We start from the raw sequence: 20,910 nt of genomic DNA, 5'->3' as shown, positions 1-20,910 counted from the left end.
TGGATACAGATGAACTTCAATTAAATATCAGTTCATTTTAAAATACCGTGTTTTCTGCACTATAAGGCGCACCTAAAAACCTCAAATTTTCTCAAAAGCTGACAGTGCGCCTTATAATCCGGTGCGCCTTATATATGGACCAATATTGAGCCACTACGGCAGGCGTGTCCAAATATATGGACAAAGTTTTAGAATTGGCCATTCACTGAAGGTGCGCCTTAAAATCCAGTGCGCCTTATGGTGCGGAAAATACGGTAATTATATTTCATAAATTCTGTCATCGAAAATGCGGAACAACTAAAAAGGGAAATTTCAGGAAAACGCTTGCAAAAATGTGATAAATTGTTGTCGTCAGATGAGGAAAATATGTAAAACTGCATTCATTTTGGAATTTTGTCTTTTTTTTATCGTCTATTTTTTCCCTTAGCTCTCTTTGGTTTATGAAAAAGCAACAACGAGCCAAGCAAGTCTCGACATGTGGATGACGTGTATTCACAGTCGTTCCAACTGTCAACATGGCACAGCAGCTAAACTAAGCTAACCACGCACATCTGCACAATCCATGTATCCTCATCTTCATCTACCATCTCCTGCTGTGATGAACGTTTTTGTGGAAAGACCGACCCACATATTCGAATGGCTTCTTCTTACACATCCAGTGATGAAAAGCACTTGTTTGTGTGGGCAAGTGTGCGTGTGGTAATGACAAAGCTCTTTTTAGGCTCAGTTGGGTGTTCTAATAAGCATCCTGGTGCTTCAGTGGAAAGACTGAGCTCAGCAACACATCCATCCTCAGAGTTCTTCTTGTGTTCCTTCAGTGACGGAAAGTCAAAGCTAACGATTTAAACACGTGCGCTATACATGGAAGTGGTACTGTACGAATCAAAACCTTCAAGCCTTTCTTGGACTTAATGCTGAAGCTAAAACAATGCTCAATAACCCATTTTAGGAACAAGTGTGATTTATGACCACACCCCAAATCATGATTATCCAAAACACACCAATGGCCACACTAAATTTATGACCTCTTCCGAAGGAAAATCACACCATATAATTTCTGACTTTTCTTTATGGCCACCCATATTTTATGACCATCTAAAGTCATAATCCTAACATGTACAAATTTTATAACCACACTACCTAATTTCTGAAAACATCGCATTGGTCACTTCAATTTGATCACGACTATTTGTTAAAGCCTCTAATCTATGATTATGCTTCATTAATACCAACTCATTTCATAACCACAGCCCAGTTATAAGTGTAAACATTGTTTGCCAATGCTTAATTTATGAACACACCCTGTTTTTGTTTGCTCTTGTTTTATGTCCATCAATGATTTATGACCACCATCAGTGCATACCATTTTCTGCTTATTAACACACATTTTATGAAGAAGAAAAAAAAATATGACCATACTTAATTTATGACCAACCTAATTTTATATGACCACTACTATTTCTCAAACTTCCAATTTTGGAGCAAACCTAATTTATTAAAGTGTTTAATTTCTACTAACCCAATGAATGGCCACACCCCATTAATGAAAACTCTTAACTTGAAGCAATGCACAATTTATTGTCACAGAAGTTAAGGTCATGCTAAATTCATGACCAGGTTGAATTAAAAATCACCCCTAATTTACGACCGCAATTAATGATCACTATTAATAACAATAACAAAATACATACATACATAGTAAATAGACGTTGGAGCCACTCTACATTTATGAACATCAACAAGATAACAATTTTCACCAATATCTTACAATGCTAAAATCGTGACCACAAAAATCACATTTGACTACATTATAATTTATGATCACCATCCATGACCATTAGCAATTCATGACCATTGTGTATTTATGACCAGCCCCAATTTATAGCCACACTTAAATTTTTGAGCGCAATTTATGGCCAAACTTGATTTATGAGGAATTATTTGGGCTCATTTTTGTTGTTGTTTTGAAATAAACCATTGAAAATCACAGACTAAAGTAAAACATAGTGGTGATGAAACGGGTCAGCATCATTCGAAGCCGTCCAGCTCCAGGGACATTCGTGATGAGAGCCAGGCTGCCGGTTGGTCCATCATCTTGATGGTTGATCATTGCTTTGTAAGGAGTGTATAAAATTTTTTGGCAGCAGCAAAGGCGAGAAGCGAGGAAGCGCTGCCAAGACGCTGGGCCGCCGGAGGCGAGAGAACAACAGCTTCGGATGGAAATAAATGATCCATCTGCCGAGCCAAAGCATGTAACATCTAGCGAACCGAAAGACCAGCGCAAGCGCAAACATACTCTGGCGCCGTCGGCGCATCACTGAGGGTTAGCTTTCAAATCACTGTTTCAAGCTCCACTTCCGATTTTGAGTGAGAATCGAGGTTTCAAAGTGGAGCAGGTTTAGACATTTGAATCAGGATGGAATTATAGTTATAGACTAGGTTAGGTTTCCACATTTCTAGTCAGTGCTAGGTCGCGTTTCAAATTGTCAAGGTTACTGATTCAAAGCAGTGTTTCAAGATAGTTGGTCTTTGAAATTAATCTGATAATCATGAATGGGGCTTCAAATTAAGGTTCTTAACTCATTTTCAAGATAGGTTTAGGAATAACAATAGAGGTTTTAAAATAGGTTTCAATCTGGGGTTGGGGCTCAAAGTTTTTAATGTGAGGTTCAAACCAGGTTGACGGTTACAAATTAAATGTTCTAGCCTTGTTGTCAGGAACAAATCTTTCCTTGCAGTTTGTTCTATAAAAAGATTTGCAGGCGTTTGCATATTTGGACGTATTTACATTCAGTGCGCATTTTTCCAAAGCCTAGTCATCGCCTTGCCAACCAGCGTCTCATCAAACACTTTATAGATTTCCAACCCGCCGGGTCAGTCGGGTTAATCTTTCTCTCTGTCTTCCACACGTGAATTTGCATTTGAGCTGAGGTAGAATGGATGCAGTGATATCAACAGCAGAAGATTCTGGAGCACCCAGGAACGTAAAGTTGGGTTGCGCCATGAGAGTCCTCGAGCCTCGAGTGGCCGATGGCAGCCATCTTGAGAAGGACACCGAGATATGAACTTAAAAACACTGCTTCGAATCAAAATGACTGTCTTTTTGGAAATGGCAGCTTGAGTCTTTTTGTTGGGCCTCCTCATCATAGATACGTCAACCCTAACCATGTCTTGAAACCCTACTTTCAAAGACCGTGGTTTGGCCTGACAACAACAAAGAAACAAAATTGATTTGAGAACACCCCGAGCACCTTAGTATGAAATCTTAAATATTGCCTTGAGGCCCTACTTTGAAACCCACCCTTAACTCGAAAGCCTAAGATTGTTTTTAAAGTCCGACTCTGGCTTGAAGCCATAACCGTGCCTTCAAAACCATTCTTGAAACCCTCAGAGTGTTTTTCAACTCTACTTTGTAACTTGGTTCAACATCTGCGAACGTAAACACGCGCGGTCGTGACTGATCGACCCCTCAGACAGCATGTCAGCGTCACCTGACCACTCCCGGCCAATGAGACGGCCTCTCTCGAGGGTCTTTGTGGCTTTTAAGTGCGAGCGCACCGAAGCCCGGCGGTGATTCGTGCCAATTGTTCCTCTTGCAGAATTAGAGAGAGACGAAAGGATGCTGTTGCCACGGGAACCCCGCCGGCGCGGTGAGGCACGGTGCAGCGGGCGGGTTCAGCGGTCGGCGAGTTTCCACATGATCCGACTGCGCCATCCAAAGCTAAACTATGCTCTCCCTTTTGTCCTTTTGCACCCGGTGGGGTTGCCATGGCAACGCAGCCAGCCTGATACGCACAAGGTTTGATGGACTTGAAGTGTGCTTTCCATCACTTCATTAGACAACGCAGCATTATTGCAGCTTTTGTGACTTTCTCAAGTCATATTTGACAAATATATAGAGATTTTGATATTGTGTCAATCCAATGACAATGGGATCTTCTGTTCTGCTGAAATGGGGACGATGAAGCCAAACAGGTCAAAGCAATCGATAAAAACTGTAAAGTAACGACAGCCAACACCGCTTTCTTTGCAGCTATTTTAAAGTGCTAGGTAATTTTTTTTTTCAACAAACTTTTCCCGCTGATACTTTGGGTTTTTGCCGGTTCTTAGCTATGCTGAAGATGATTTGATGTGTATTTTTAGTTGTCATGTGACAGTGCATGCAGAGTGTAAAGCGGCACCTGATTATTTTCCTGTGCTTCTGTTTTATCAACTTTCCCAAAATTCCAAAAAAACAAATAAAAAAAAAATCAACAAAATAACTGACGCTTTCTCATCCATGACCAGTGTGTGTGTGTGTGTGTCCTCAAAATGCAGCAGTGACACAAAGGAGCACTTTCAATTTTTGATGCAGTGTGAAGCACGTCGAGTGTGTTGAGTATGTGTTGAGTGGGCCTGCAAACATTGAAAAAAAAAGAAGGGGGCGGGGCACGTGGGGGAGATGAGAGGAGGCCTCCAGCTACAGCTCCCAAAAAAACAATCTCCTTTCTTCTTCTCATCTGACAGCAATGCTTTGCTCCATTGTTTTGTTTTCATCTCGTACATGCGCGAACGTTGTCTTCCGTCTCTTTGACGTGTTCACAGTCAAAAAATTAATCAGGTAGACCAATTTGGACCCTATTCATTTTCCTTGATTCCCCTCGAAAATTGGCATAGGCCATCATCTGACTTGCACTTAGTAGTTAAGTCATCAGTTACCGAGTTAGTTTGTTAGTTCCCTTGTTAATTCCCTGTAGAGTTGGGAACTGGGTTAAAAAAAATATGTAGTAAGTATGTAATTTAAGTTAGCTATTTTCTTCATTAATTTGTAATAATATTTATTTGTGTGATAAGATTGAACTAATGAAAATGTATACCCTTAATCTCACAAAGAATTATTTCACAAGTTATCTTGATAATTTGATAACTAATTCTTTACTTTGGGAAATAATTCATTCGAAAATTGGATTATTATCATGGTTGGTTGGTTGGTTGGTTGGTTGGTTGGTTGGTTGGTTGGTTGGTTGGTTGGTTGGTTGGTTGGTTGGTTGGTTGGTTGGTTGGTTGGTTGGTTGGTTGGTTGGTTGGTTGGTTGGTTGGTTGGTTGGTCATGCCACCATACATTAGCATGTGTTATGTGATGTGTAAGGTGAAGGTCAATGTGAAACTGTCAATCTAGGTCTAATCACTGTTGTGGTTTTAATCCACCCGCACACGTTATCACAATGCCTCAGGCATGCTGCACAAGCCGGGTGACATTTTTAGACAATTTGTTTCATCTAGCCCCGCCCCTTTTCTCACCACCCGCACGGAGAGCGCTCGTTCATCAGATAAAACGGCGGCCAGTCGCTGATGTTCATGTTGTGCATGTGTGTCCTTTTGTCAGCGTATCAGCACGTGTGGCAGCTAACAGCAGCCAATCACGACTTCCTGTCACTCGCCACGGTGGGACAAAAGGCCGCCACTGACGCCGCCATCGGTGGCGTCGCCATCACTAGACAAGCGGACAGGAACGAGTCGCTGTATTAACCTTCAGACCCTGAGCAGGACGACAAGAGTCGGCACTGCCAGCCAGGCTGCTGACTGACGAATAAATTGAGGAAAATACATCATGTACAAAACACCGCCGTTGTGTATGAATTCTTATTTTTTTCTTCTCTCTTTCTCTCTCACTCTCTTTTATAATGCATCCATCTATCCATCCATTATCTGAACTGCTTTTTCCTCACGAGGGTCACCAGGCAATAAGCGGGGGGACATTCTGAACTGTTTGCCAGCCAACTGCAGGGCACACAGAGACGAATAACCAATCGCTCTTACACTCACACCTATTGGTAAATTTGGAGTGGTCAATCGGCCTACCATGCAGGTTTTTTTGGAATGTGGGAGAAAACCCGTGTAAGCAAGAGGAGAACACGCAAACGCCACGCAGGAAGACAGAGGTGGATGCGAACACACAACCTCTGTGAGGTGGACTTGCTAACCTGACCACTAAAAAATATAAAATATATTACATCATATACAATATACAGTACATAATATGATATGACATATATGATATCAAAACTATTATATCATATCATATAAAGATCTATAAGCTCTACAATTGAGGACACTAAAACTCAATACACATTCCAGCATTACTACAAGATGGTCAAGTGACAACAGTATATCATATACTGTAGTGACTTGACCTTATATATTGTATACAAAGATCAATACGGGCGATAGCGTTATGCTTGAGATGAGGTGAAGCAGCATGCGGCTCATTATTTACGTGTAGGTGTTTTCTGTAACAAGACAGCTGCTCTCTCTGCCTCAATTGATTCTAAGCGCTTTGGAGATGACACAGGTAAAAAGGGGGTCATCTATTAAAGGGGGTCACGTTTTATAAAGGGGTCGCGCATTATCCTCTCCTCTACGTGTCGGCGGCGGGGGACGTCACGACCGGATCTGCCCGCCTCGCTCCACTTCTCCGAGGGCCAGGGGGGTCCAGGGCTAATTGGCTGATTCGCTGGGGAGTCCTCGGAGATGGCCTGGTGGGGGACGCGGGAGGAGGAGGAGGCCTGGAGGACCCCAGGGACGAGTGGGCGGCAGGAAGAAGAGTACAAAACTTGTGAGCTGTGAAATAATAGTGGCCAATGCGAGCCCTTTGTACCACACAAAGACTTTTTTTTATTTTTATTATTATTAAAAAATCAGCAAAGCGCTCGTTTGAAAATGGGATTTCAAGACAGCACTGTTTTATTAACTTAGTGTGGTTCTTGATTGACATAGTACTGCCTTTACCGGGCAAACTACGCACGTCGTGAGAGACTGCGCACCAAACTGTCTTTATGAAATTGTAAATAAAGTTGCATTTTGTTGAAAACACAATATATGTATACTCTTAGAAGTGAATTTGTATAGCTTGGTGGCAGCAGGCTGGATCACGCTTGTTTCTTGTGTTTCTTTGTTGGATGCACCCTTACAGAAATGTGACATCAATAAAAGGCAGAGTTGGTGCGCTCACATTAAAAAACGGTGAAAACGCCCCCATATAGACACGTGCGATGATGAATGTCTAGGACCAAGCCCGTCATCTCTTCGCCGCTCGCCGCCCCTGATTTACAGGGGCCGCGTTCTACTCGTCTGTCGAGTCGCAACGACACGCTGACAAAGACCCGCGCGCGCGTTTTCACCAATAATGGCCGCACATCCGGCCATAAATCAACACGGAACTGCGGTGGGTTTGTTTACCCGCCGGGGTTGCGCTGAGGTCTGAGGCAGCATATCTGTCGCCGCCAGATGTTCGCTCGCCGCCGCCGCTAATCTCGCTTCTCCGACTTTGCTCCGTTCGCCTCCCGCATTGTCTCGGACACAAAAGACCCACGGATGAAAGTTTACCTCTGCGCTGCCACTTATCCCGGCTGCCTGTCCGTTATCTGTTCTCCAAGCACATCACGGAACGGGAAAAAATATTCCCATTTACCGTCTCATGTTTTTTTGCCCAGCTGGGAACAACCAGTGAAATAAGACATATTATAGTCTACATACAATATGAATAAATATTTACCATTGTTTGCTAAGTCAGACTGTGGCTCGTTATCCAACTAATGTGAAGGCTAAAGAAAGCAACACAACCAGTTCCGCTTTAAAATTGCTAGCACAGCAAGACCATCCACTTGAAATGTTAAACTAGATCATATATGAGTGAATGTTCACATTCCCAACTGTCTTTCAAAACTATTGTGTTTTTTTTTTATCTAGTCAATTTCTAAGTCAAGTACTAAGACAAGAACCATTTTAAAAAATGTCAAGAAACAAAGAATGCTAAGCTATCTTTAAAAGTAATAATCAAGAGCTACATCCGATAATATCTAAGTCGAGAACCGTATCAAAAACGAAGAACCACATTGTCAAATTCCGAAACATAAATTGAAGAACCGTGTCAAGAGTCCTGTGACAAATCATGTCAAGAACTATTCAAAGAAACATTAAGTTACGAATCAGACACAAAAAACAAAAATCAAGAACCAAGAAAGAAAAACAGCTTAAAAAAAAAAAAAATGTCAAGAACCACCTTCTGGTTTGCAACTTGTTTTTGGACAGTTCTCGATGCTAGTTCTTGACATCATTTAAGTTTTTGTGCTTATATTATACGTGCGACTTGATTTTTTTATACATGGTAATTGAAAGGGTTCCTGAACTGGTTTTACTTCCTGTGAAATAATAGTTTTGTGCTGCAAGTTTTTCCAGCGTCAAGTCTGGGCTTTTGTTCTTAAAAAAAGATCAAAGACCAGATGCTAATGTTGATTCTAGCTCTGAAGAAGCTCGCTACAAAAGAGGAAATAATGAAGTTATTCTTTTCATACAGTCAGTCTTAAGCAATACCAGTGTGCAAAATTAGCAGTAAGACAACTCAGCAATATGCAGCCATATTTATACACTTCCAGATATCAACTTGCGCACTCTATAAAAACGCAGCGTCAAGTGGAACGAAGAAAAAATATCTATATTTACTTAACGTGCTCATTTCAACAGGCGAACAAATCAATGTCACACCCAAGTTAGCGGCACATTACTTCTCTCCCGTTCCCCAATAACGTCCGCCCACCTCGTCCACGATGACGGGACGAGTCGACTCGAACGCAGCCAGGCGGCAAAGAAGCGAGCTTAGCTGAGTTGTCGAGGATGGAGCAGCCCGAGGTGAGTCGACGGCGAACAAAGAGCAGTGTGACGGCGGGAAAATGCCAGCGGGAGTCAGCAGCCCTCGCAGACAGGAAGTGGGAGTACAGACATCGTTTTTGTACGCATATCAGCACTATTTTAAAGAGACTAAAGATAGTCACAGTGGAGCCTGCATGCTGGTGACAGCAAAAACAACCTTTGACTCGAGCATTTCATATATGATAGTCATAAAGTCCATATTTTTCTTGAGTATTAATCTGTAGCCGCAGACCAAAAAAAAAAAAAAATCAAAATAAAGTTAGGAAGGTCATTTAACAGTGCGCAACGTCTCTATACATGAACTTGTTTTTTTAGTGGCTGTTGACTTGAGTTGCTATTTGACAGTCCTGACTTTTTAGTTTTATGTAGCTCTTGACTGTTTATGGCACAGGTGTCAAACTCAAGGCCCGGGGGCCAGATACGGCCCGTCACATCATTTTATGTGGCCCGCGAAGACAAGTGTGTCATTACTAGAATTGCAAATTGTCTTCACTTTTAAAAGTTTTTTTTTTTACAATATTTGACCAGTTTTTACCAATCTGATTTGAAAACTAGTTATTTGTCAGTTTGTTTCGTAGCTTTTACTGTATATAATATGAGGTGCTCATACATTTATTTGGGTTGACAGTCATAATGGCCCTCCGAAAGAAACTGACTACAATGCGGCCTGTGAAAAAAATGAGTTGGACCTTTATGGCCTATTACTGGCTGGTTTCTTGACTTTGCTTGACTTGACTAAAATACCACCACGTACCAACGACACCTTAAAACTAACCTCACACCGAGACATTGGATACTTCGCACCCGAGAACTTACTGTCACTTGCAACAAAGAGAACCTTCGAAAATTCACAACACCTGAGGACTGACATTGCACCAAAGAGTCATTTTATACTCTAGAACCCACGATGTCATACAACCTAGAAACAAGGACACCTTTCACCAAGCACCAGACATCAGTTTTATATGTCTTCTCACCGTGACCGCTCCTGCCGCTGCGTAAGTGTCACATGACTTTGACGCGGAGGACGCGATTAAGAAAGCCGTGCTTTATCGTGGCGACCTATCGCTGGCTGGCTGATAAGCCTCTCAAGATGGAGTGAATTGGGCTCTCATTCATCACTCGCAGATCGCCATTGATCGGCCGGCGAGGAAGCCGGCAGATTTACACCGCGCGTCGGCGACGACCGGTGCTCCGCTCGACCTGACCGCTCGCTAAAAGCCTCGCCTCTTCTCGACCAGACGCCAGACGCTGAGGTGGTGATGAGATATGCAGATGAGGCCATTGCTGGGTTTTTTTTTTTCTTCCTTTTGGCCCTGTCACATCGGGTTGGTGGCAGTGCTTTGTTGTCTTCCCTCTGCTAAAGTCAACCTAGAGATATTGGATGTATGTCATGACGACACCAAAACCCATAAAATGGTTCAAAGTCAAAGCCCGGGGGCGTCATTACACTACGTGTGGCCGAGCAGAGCAAATAAAGCGTGTTGACTTCATGCCCTTTACTAAATGGATTTGTTCGTTTTATTTTGGCAGGAAATCTGTCCCATAATTGCCATTCCTTTGACCTTTTTGACAGGTGTTACCTGCAAACAGATCCCTTCTTACTATAAGTTGAACCAGAGTAGACGTTATTCTTTTGTATGATTTATGTCAACAGAAAAAAAAGGATTCAAGTTGTCAGTGACGGCAAATGAGTTGGGTAAATGAAAATTTAAAAAAACAGGGTGTGGGAAGTTAGACAAAAAACCTGAAACAATATCTTGCAATATGGCAAATAACGTGTCGGATAAAAGAAAGTGCGGGCCGACCGACTGTACATGCAGAACAGAAGTTCCCGAGGCTGCCTGATACCACAAACTTTGCGTGTGCACATGTGTGGGTGCGTTCCCGTGATCTTCCCAGCAGGTCTTGTGCCGGCTAATCAGGTAGAGGAGCTTCCCGCCAGGAAAATAAGCGCCGACTCTGCCGCGGGAAAACAATTGATTCCGCCATCATTCCGCCATTATGGCGATGGCCACATTCCTAATCTACCTCCTGGTGCCTCACTTGTTTGGTTTCTCTTTTTTTCCCTCTGTTGTGGTGTCACGGCAAACAAATACGAGAAGGGAATGTGGGAACGTTCCAAGTAGATTTACTTTTATCTGCCGGCTCCCCGGCCACTCATAAGATTACAGCGCCCGGCCTCCATATTGCTTCTTTTTTTTCCCTGCCATAAATCCGAAAGGTTTTCTCCCAAACTTTAATCCCGAGCCCTCCTGAGCCGTGCGAGTAATAAAGAGCAAACAACGGAGAAATAAAGGATAATGGTTTTTCATTTGTGGAGCTCATCAGGTTTTCTATCTTTTTTCCCCCACTCAGCTTGTGAGCAGCATGTCGGACCGCCTGAGAGTTGAAAACATTGCAGTTCACATCATCTAATAAGATTATGGTCATCATCTGATACAATCCCAATCCATTTCTATGGTACATTTAACTCATTGACCGCCAGCCGTTTTCATATCCGAGGTCTTCATATTGCAAGCCGTTAGAGAGCGTTTGGATTGGTCTTTCTAGACTCACGCAATATTGCAGATACGAAATATAACCACAAAACCTATCAAATGAAAAAGTGGACATGAGAAATCAAAAGTTTGTGTTTATCTTTAGCTGTTCTTTAGTAATCAACAATAGAACATGGTTCAAGCGACAAGTTAAATAACAACAAATTAAAAACCAAATTCAGAAAAACATATCTGGAACCGATCAAATGAGCAAAGTTCAAACCCGATTGTTCGGAGGCCATGAAGGTGAATCGCCTGTTACACGACGTGGTATCCTCACATGAACCTTCTAGTATTTTAAGGTTGGTGCCTGCTACGCAATGGCATCCCATAGCACCAGCGCTAACACCGCTAATCAATAAAACTGCGCAGCAGATGGTACCGAGGAAGCCATCGCATTGTGGATGCTTTCAGATCGGCACTACGGAGTGGGCCTTCTTTCAACTCGGGAGGATGGCGTGAGGTCTCTTCGGACACCGGGGCAAGGAGACAAAGAATGGGTGATGATCATGACGCTCTGGTCTTTGGAAGAATGGAGCTGGAGCGCTCCATGATGCGGCATAAGGACGTTTGAAGAGGAGTTTTGGATTGACCCAATCTACCGACTGGATTATGAAGCCAAGAATAAAATATGAACTCAGACAACAGTCAAGAAAATGTAAACCAGTAAAGAATAAATCTAAAACAACTCAACTTAAAGCGAAAATAAATCAATAAATACAACTAAAACATTTAGGAACAACCAGCCAAGAACAGTTTGAAATCCTTCTGATCCCCAAAAACAAGAAACCCAATAAAAGTCCTTTCAAGTGTTTGTTTGGTGTTTTCTTTATGAAGGGGTGATAAGGAAATAAAAACAGGTGAGGAGAAAATCGCTTGCGTCAGCCCGTCGGGAACTCAGCAAAGCGTCTAAATGACAGACGGCGGCGAATAAAACGGCAACGTGGCGATGCCAAGCGCGCAGCCGCTAACACAAACGAGCCGACGTGCTGATTCAAAGTGAAGTGGGGAGGCCTCCACCTGTCGCCATCGCTTAAACCTTTCCGCTCAACCTTATCAGCCGGGGCGGTAGGACGCACACGTCCCCACATTCAGACTCTCGCTTCGTCCTTGTCAACGCCCGAGACGGCGTCAAGGCGACGGCTTCAAGGCGACAGTGAGCCGAGCAGCCATGAATAAAACATCATGGCTGGAAATGAGCCGTCCAGCCATCTTATTTTCCAGAATCAAGCCGAGATTTGTTTGGACCAAACAAATATGTCGCGTCACTTTGCGGTTGACGTCTTATTTGCAGGGGGGGGAGGGGGATCTGACACCTCACTAACTGGGAAACGATTTCAAGCGCATTTCTTGGATCTCCTTCACGCATCAATGATGACGGTCATCACTACAATTATGCTTTCGAATCACAATGAGCAAATCCCTAAAACAGCTTGCTCGGAACATTTCTGGAATGGGCTCGGAAAATGACTTTGCTTTAAGAACTTCTGTGGGATCCATTTAGGAATATAAAGAGATACTTGAAAACTCCTAAGAATGTTCTTGATATAGGCACTCAGTCCACTTTGGAAATTTACTTGGAAAATACAACAAACCTGAAGCCTGCCTGGAATTTTCTCAGAACAAATTTGGAAAAAGCTCGGGGCATTCTAGATATCCCGCTTTGTTTGGAAGTCTTCGTGCTGAGGAGTCTCAAGCTCACCGTGGACCTTTTGCAAATTGCAACCGCGAAGCGTCCGTCAATCATTCACCATTCGAAGCGAGTTTAAGTCATCATGGGAAAACAAGGTGTGTGTTTTCATGATCCAATGACGGCTCATCCCGATGACACGGCGACTAAAAGGAAGCAATCCTCCTGGCGCTTATACCGGGAATCAACAAAAATGGATCTGTCAATCAAAGCCATGAAAAAATGTTGATTGCTTTTCGATATATAAAAGTTTTCACGTGTTAAGTTTCTATTTCTGCTTGGGGCGGAATGTTTTCTGCTGACGATGCAACTCTGGAGGGGAGGAAAAGACAAGCGTGTGTACGCGTGTGTGTGTTTTCCCCCCTTTTGTGTTCTTTTAACTGAAGCCGTTCGTTTTCTTCCTGGAAATTTCTTCTTATCTTTCCTGTGAGGCCTTTTCCTCGGCTAATTAGAGTGCCACCTTTCATGTTCTAATTAGACTTCTTTACATGGCAGACACTTTTAACTCGACTCTCTAAACACGACACACTGTCCACACACAGGCACACAAACACGTGGCAATTTTGTGGGAAATTTGCCTGTCAGGCTTAGTGAAATTGTTCATGTCTTCTGCTCCGGTACTAGTGAAACAAAGAATTAAAGCTTGTGTTGGTCACAAGGACGTGTCAGTGAAGATTTTTTTGTTGAATTAGCTTAACGCTAATTGCTTCTTTTTGTGAAAAACATAAGGTTCCAGGTCCAAACTACACTTGGGCCAAATCATGTGGTATTGGGTCACAATTTTAGGGTGCTCCAGTGAATGTGGTTCCGAGTCTGAATCCAATGTTGTTTCCGGTTCTAACGGCAAGTTATTCTTGGTCCAAATCCTGTGTGATTGCGGGTCCAAGTCGTAAGCGTATCTATGTCTAGGTCTTGAATGATTCGTTGTTCCAGATCTAAATTCTGTGTGGTTCTAAGTGGAATTGTTCTGGGTGCATGTGTGGTTTCAGGTCCAAAATGTATCAGGTTCGGTCGCAAAATTGAACATGATTCGAAATTCGAAATGTATGCAGTTCAAAGTCCAGATGCTACTTCCAGGTCCAAATTCTATGATGTTTGTGGTCCAAAACTCCTTGTACTTGTCGAATGTAAATTTTATTTGACTTCAGGTCCCAGTGGTGTCAGGTCCAAAATTTCTGCAATTCCAACTTTGTTGTATGTGGTGCCAGATTCAGATTGTATGTGGTTAATTCAAATTGGTCCAAACTACTTTGTGGTTCCTAATTCCAATCCCATGATTTTTCCATGTCCAAATAGCAAATGGCCGCAGGTCCTAGTCCAATGCGGTTCCATTAGTCGCAGGAACCACATGATTTAAATAAAACGACATTTCTGAACGAGATAGTGTGAGCCTTAAATTCCGACCTTGTTATGTTCCTGGACTATGGGAAATCCACTCTGTAAACAAATCCAATGCTTTGTCAGTTTTGTTGATTAATTGGGGAGTTTAGTCCCCAAATTGTATGCAGTTTCTGGTATGCAACTCTTGGTCCAGATCCTAGGTGTTTTCAGGTCCAAATATCTTGTGGTTCATGGTTCAAATTGTAGGTAGTTGCGGGTCCATCGGTTTGTGGCACCAGGACCAGATGTTAGATGGGGACAATTCCATGTCTGGTGCTTGCTGTACGTATGTGGTTCCAGATGAAAACTGTATTATTTACAGGTCCAAATCCAGTGCAGTCTTTGGCCCAAAGACTTCATAGTATCAAAGTATAATCCAAAACCTATGTGGTTCCGATAGAATTATGAAATGGATACAAGTCCCGATCCTATGTAGTTCCATCAGTACCAGTTAATATGTGATTAAAATAAAAACATCCCCTGCTTGAAAACTTTTCCATAAAAGTTAGTTAGTGTGTTCCTTAAATTCTGTCCTTGTTCTGGCCGTTACCTTCCCGGGCTGTGGAAAATCAACAAAATGAACAAATCCAATGCTTCTCTGTTTGTCCCATTAGTAATAAAAAAAGAAATATCTGGGTTTGTCTGCAGAGGCTTCCGGGCTGAGCCGCGGAGGATGTCAGTGGTCCTGGAAGCCGACATGTTGCTGGGATTGGAGTGGGCTGATTGGCTCTGGCTGGTTGGCGACGCAGCGGGAGAAAAGAGGCGGAAATGATAAGTGATTAAATCCATTGGCAGCCTGAACACACACATGCACACAAACACACATTCTGGAGTGTGTTTCTACCGCTGGACAGTAATCCTGTTAATGAAAAATGTATTTGGCACACAAGGCTGTCATCCATCCTGCTCCAGGGAGGCAGGAAGGTTTATTGATCCTCCACCAAAATAAAAGTGTCACTAACAATACAGAAATGTTTCAGGTAATGTTCGGGTCCACACTTTGGACACAGGAGGTCAAGTGGCGGTGGCACTGGTTTTGAGAATGGTCTGGACTCCTGTTCCCAAACAGCTTTTCGGGCTCTTAAATGTTGTTGCCACAGTAACGCTGGATGAAAAGCAATGATGATGACATGATGGAGCAAATGTTTATTGGGCCCTCAGGTCCAGTAAGATCTCATGTTCTCTTTGTGTTCTGGTTGGATATTTTAGGGCCAATCTGGACACGTTTATGATGTACAAAATACTTTGAGAGACGATAAACCGTGCTACTGGTTTTCAAGCCCAATAATTGATTGAATTTGGACACACTGATTTAGTGGATGGATGGATGGATGGATGGATGGATGGATGGATGGATGGATGGATGGATGGATGGATGGATGGATGGATGGATGGATGGATGGATGGATGGATGGATGGATGGATGGATGGATGGATGGATGGAGGGAGGGAGGGAGGGAGGGAGGGAGGGAGGGAGGGAGGGAGGGAGGGAGGGATGGATGGATGGATGGATGGATGGATGGATGGATGGATGGATGGATGGAGGGAGGGAGGGATGGAGGGATGGAGGGATGGAGGGATGGATGGAGGGACGGAATGGGGATAGGGAGGGAGGGTTATTTTGTCGGCTGGTTATTTTGACCAGCAGTGTAAATTGAGCGCAATCATCACCATTGATCGGTTAAAAAAAAAAATAATAATAATTTCAAATGATTTTGCCGAGAGCACATTGAAGTCCTTCTTTTTGAGTGTCTCCCCATGTCAGTGTCGCAGTCACCTGAGCGACTGTCAGCGGAATCCAATGCTTATTGTTGACTCTAATAAGGCTCCTGCAGCTCCTGCCATCTCGCCACCATTCATTCACCTCCAGCGCTCAGCCGCCACAATTCCCCAAACGTGCCTCCCCTTTAGTTCCTGCCATGTTTTCTTCTCTTACTTTTTGTGGAGCAAAATTCTCTGATTGAACTGTTCTTGGCAAAGTACTGGAGGCAAAAGGAGTTTGTATTCACCTCGCTACACGCGGGTGTACAAAAGCCGCCATTGTTAGAGGTCTAATGGGAATATTAAGTACAAGCAGGCGGTGGCTGCTTTTATCTCGGCTATTTACAAGCACACAAAATTTGGAAGCTGAGGGGAATTACCTTTTTTTCGTTTTTCTCGGATCTCTGCTCGAAGGCTTTCATCTCGGCGGGTGTTGTTAACACGACGACCCGCCGTTGTTTGTGGAACGAGAAGACGAATCAAAGACGGCGATTAGACGACGTGAACGGCAAAAACTAAGCGAGCAAGAAAAAGTTATATTTAAGTTCGATGTTTGGAGCTGCAGCCTCGTGGTCACCTGGCAGATCCCTCCAGAAATACTGATAGGACAACAAAGCTATTTAGACTAAAATTTGCACATAATGGCTTTTTCAAACTATTCAGTTTTGGACATACTAGGTTCCTATGGCTGCTTTTTGAGAATTCTGTCATGACAAACTTATCCACTCGTTTAATTTCATGCCAATCAGTGACCAGGTATTTTTTTTTTTAGATATACGTTTACTAGGATAAAGACACTGGCAACAATGTGTGTTTTCAAAGGACATTATTCTTTTTGATAATTCAGAAAAATTGTCTCGTTTTGGAGGAGGGAAATGCAACCTACAAAACGATTTATTGTGGCCAGCAGCAAGGCATAACACCCATAACTCATATTCTCAACACAAATATATGTCGAGTAGAATATTAAAAATGTGCTTTGGGATAAACGAGCACTTGGTATGCAAATAGGAGTGTCTTGAGGCATTTTTACAAGAAACTAAACGTTTTTACCATGTCGTTGCAGAAATGTACCCGCAGACACAAGAAAAGAACAAAAGAAGAAACCTGAGAAAGGACTTAAATTCAAATCATTGTTTAAAAATATTTCAGAAGGTCCTTTTGAGTTGGGCAAGCTTAAATAAGCATCTTAGTAAACCTGTCAACTGAAGGGTCATCTGGGGAAACAGCCAGTCAAGCTTTAAAACGCAATTGTGATACGCTAGACTAGGTCTCAAGCCCAAATACCACAGACACAAAAACTAAGGTCAGATTTAAACACTGGAATTTGCAAATACGCTTGAATAAAAAAGATATATGAGAGGATAGTCAGTCTCATCTAAAAAAAAAAAAAAAATACTCGAGATATGATTTGAAGACTGGAATGGACTCAAACTCATAGACTGAAGACTAGACGAGAACAGCTCCAACTTCAAGCACGAAGATTTGAGACTTGATTTCAGGACTGAGATGACATTTACATTCAAATACTTGATTTGCACACACTCTAAGACGTGAAACTTCAGACTTTAAGACCTCAGTCTCAAGCAAAACTAATTCTTATTTTCATTCAGACTTGTGACATTGCAGATTAGATTTCCCAGTCTTCAGAAGACCTGGAGTTAAGTTAAAGGACTTGACATCAGACTCGAGCAAAAACCCTGGCAACCGCACTTGGAACAAAGATTGATTCTGTTGCATTTTAGTCTCAACTTAACTCAAGTTTATCACATGATTAAAATGCAAGAACAAAGACACTTGAGCTGGACCTGATAACAGAGACTTCAAATTCAGGAACAAATACTTTGACTTATGTTTGCTTTTAACCTTCAGTTCTCAGTCGATAATGTGATTACAGCATGAAGAAGGACGTTTAGTATGGAGGAGGACATTGAGCCTGACATCAGCAGGGAGAGCCATAATCATAGACACCACCAGGGGATGTTATAAAGGAGGCCAATAGGGGTTATAGGAGGGGGTCCTTGAGAGCACAAGACTGAGGGTCAAAGTCAAATCCAAACATCCTGGAGAGGAAGTAGAAGAGAAGATTCCCAAGTCAACTGCTTTAACTCCCCCACATCTACTCGTGCAACACCCCCACCACCGCACCCCCAGACACACAAAACACACATTCACACACTCGTGGATGCTAATCCTGTGAAAGCTGTTTCCTAGCAAGGATTAGCAGCAGAGCAAACAAGGTTTACTGCTCTCCGCTGGGTCCGCTTGAAAAATGGAGTGCAGGTGCACTTTGTGGTGGGTTGAGCCTGATGACTTGTCTCTGATGTGCATTATCATACACTGAAGGGTCTTGAGGTTTGTAGTGCAGTGGGGTGTGTGTGTGTGGGGGGGGGTCTTGCTCCACCAGCTGCTGTGTTTCATCCTTCAGGAGGATATTGTTGGAATTCAGGCCAATGCTGACTACAGCAGAACATCCTCTAACCCACATATCAATCCCCCCCCCCAACCTCCACCCCTTTTGCATCCTCCCCGGGGGAACTTGTGTTTTCACTTTTTTGATGCAATAGCAAGATTAAGGACAAGTAATTTCACAAAGCTTCAGGAAAGTTGAGGAATTACACACAGCGTGTGGATGCAAAGGCTTATCCCAGCAAAACAAGAGACTAGTGCGTCGGAAAAAAACAGTGAAGCTAATACAAAACGAAATTAAAGCTGCAAGCAGCAATGATTGGGGCTCTCCGGAGGATTCGATGCAAGAAAAACAGTTTGAAGGAACTGAAAGCATCAGTATGGGAGCCGTTGCATCTCTGCCAGTTTGAGGGCGCCTGAATTTCGTAGGGCTTGGTGATTTGTGGGGACTCATCCATGCATTCATTGAATAATTTTCAATTCCATCTGTCTTGTCGTAATGTAAGTTGCTCAAATTTGGTAGAAATGTGAGAAAATCTCTTTCAAGGGATGCTCAAGAAATGGCCAACATGATGCCAAAAACGGAACCTTTAAACCACAGGTGTCAAACTCAAGGCCCGGGGGCCAGATACGGCCCGCCACATCATTTTATGTGGCCCGCAAAGACAAATTGTACATCAAATTTGTGTGTCATGACTAGAATTGCAAATTGTCTTCACTTTTAATATCTTTTTTTTTAAGTATTTGACCAGTTTTTACTCATCTGATTTGAAAACGAGTCATTTGTCAGTTTGTTTTGTAGCTTTTACTGTATATAATATGAGGGGCTCATACATTTATTTGGGTTGACTGGAAGCTATGACTACCAATGCGGCCCGCGAAAAAAATTTGTTTGACACCCCTGCTAAACCAACAAGCCAGCATTCCTATCAATATTTAGGCACGACATTTGGGGAACGTTTTTCAGTTTCAGTTTATTTACGTATGTTCTACTGTCGCACGGATGGACGTGAAACACTCCGCGCATACGGGGTTTGTTGTCAAAATAATAAATTTACGGAAACACACAGCACAACAGCGGCAGTTACAGTCACACCCGGCGAAACTCCCGCTCACTGTCTCCTACTTCCGGGTACGGAGAATCCGTTTTAAACATCACACACTGTCCATGTTACACGCAAAATTATACATTGTACAACAATAACCGTATGTATCATATTTTCAAACAATAATTAGCTCCGACTACCAGCAGTATTGAGGGTTCTGCTCATCATCATTTCAACAGCGTTACTCACCTGAAACACGCAGCACAACAGAGGCAGTTACAGTCAAGACCCGGCGAAACTCCCGCTCACCGTCTCCTAGCTTCCGGGTACAGAGGACCCCCGTAGTTGTCCCAGGTGCCTTACTAAAATTCCCAAATATTAGCCACTGATACAATACAGTACTATTTGCATGTAACAGGTTCAGAAACATATTCACAAAGAAATTAAAAATATAATTAACATGGCGGGTGAGTATGAATATCCATTCAAATGTCCCAAAAACCACCATGGGCCCCACACTACTCATGAAAGGCAAACGAAAATTGACTTATGAGTCAGATTTTAATTTTTTATTTATTTTTTTTAATTTGGGGGAAAATGGCCAAAATGAGCCTAATCAAAATGACTACCAGTGTCTTTTTGGGGGGGTGGCTTTCTGAAACTTCTTCTTCTACTCATAATATCCCTGCCAAATTTCATGTTTCAAAGTAATCCTAACTTCAGGGGCTGATTTTCTTAATTTTGCTGAGAAAACAACCAAACTAGCCTTGCGTCAAACCAAAATGACAACTATCCTGTATGTTTTTAGACATGGCTTATTGAGATGTTATTTTATGAATCTACTCATGATAGACATGCCTCCAAATGTCATACTGTTGGGAATTTTGGGGTGAATTTTCAAATTTTGGAGAAGAAATGCTGACGAAATGACCAACTTGGTCTTAAAATAGTTGTGTCAGACTGCTTGTTGTTTTTGGGTATGACTTCTTATGCTTATATTTGTGGATCTACTCATGATAGACAAACCTACCAAATTTCCTGAGGCTAAGCAAAACTGAGATGTTGTGTTTTGAAATGGCACAGAATTTTTTTTAAATGGACCGAACATTCTGTTCTAAATACACCCTAAGACTTTTTTGTGGGTCTATTCCTGCTAGACATGCCTCCCAAATTTCATATGGGCATTCAAAGGGGCTATTAGGGCTGAATTTTCAAACACTTAAAACGGGTGCTTGCCTTGAAGTTTCCATTATGCTACTGACAGTCACACAAGTGAGCGAATGATGCAGGTGAGGCGACCTCGGTGGAAGTAATTATTACTGCACTCGCTTTGTCTCCTGGAAAGACAGCAGTGATGTTTCCCCACTTTTAACAAGTTGCTGCTAACTTCAAAACA

The 20,910-nt window shown here is 42.6% G+C and overlaps 1 protein-coding gene across 1 annotated transcript in view; it reads right to left on the bottom strand.

Moving 5' to 3' along the window:
- Positions 1-19,838, bottom strand: part of LOC148403770 (protocadherin-1-like) — a 142,135-nt gene extending 122,297 nt beyond the window's left edge. Inside the window, exon 1 of the mRNA XM_088357012.1 lies at positions 19,764-19,838. The gene's annotated coding sequence lies outside the window, so the exon portion shown is untranslated. The remainder of the gene's footprint in view (positions 1-19,763) is intronic.
- Positions 19,839-20,910: the final 1,072 nt, after the last annotated feature.

The sequence above is a fragment of the Syngnathus floridae genome, chromosome 1 (genome assembly GCF_059516105.1).
Source record: "Syngnathus floridae isolate MCC-2025c chromosome 1, RoL_Sflo_1.0, whole genome shotgun sequence".
NCBI classification, from domain to species: Eukaryota; Metazoa; Chordata; class Actinopteri; order Syngnathiformes; family Syngnathidae; genus Syngnathus; species Syngnathus floridae.
The sequence above is the reverse complement of the archived record's forward strand: the minus strand, read 5'-3'. Positions and strand labels throughout refer to the sequence as shown.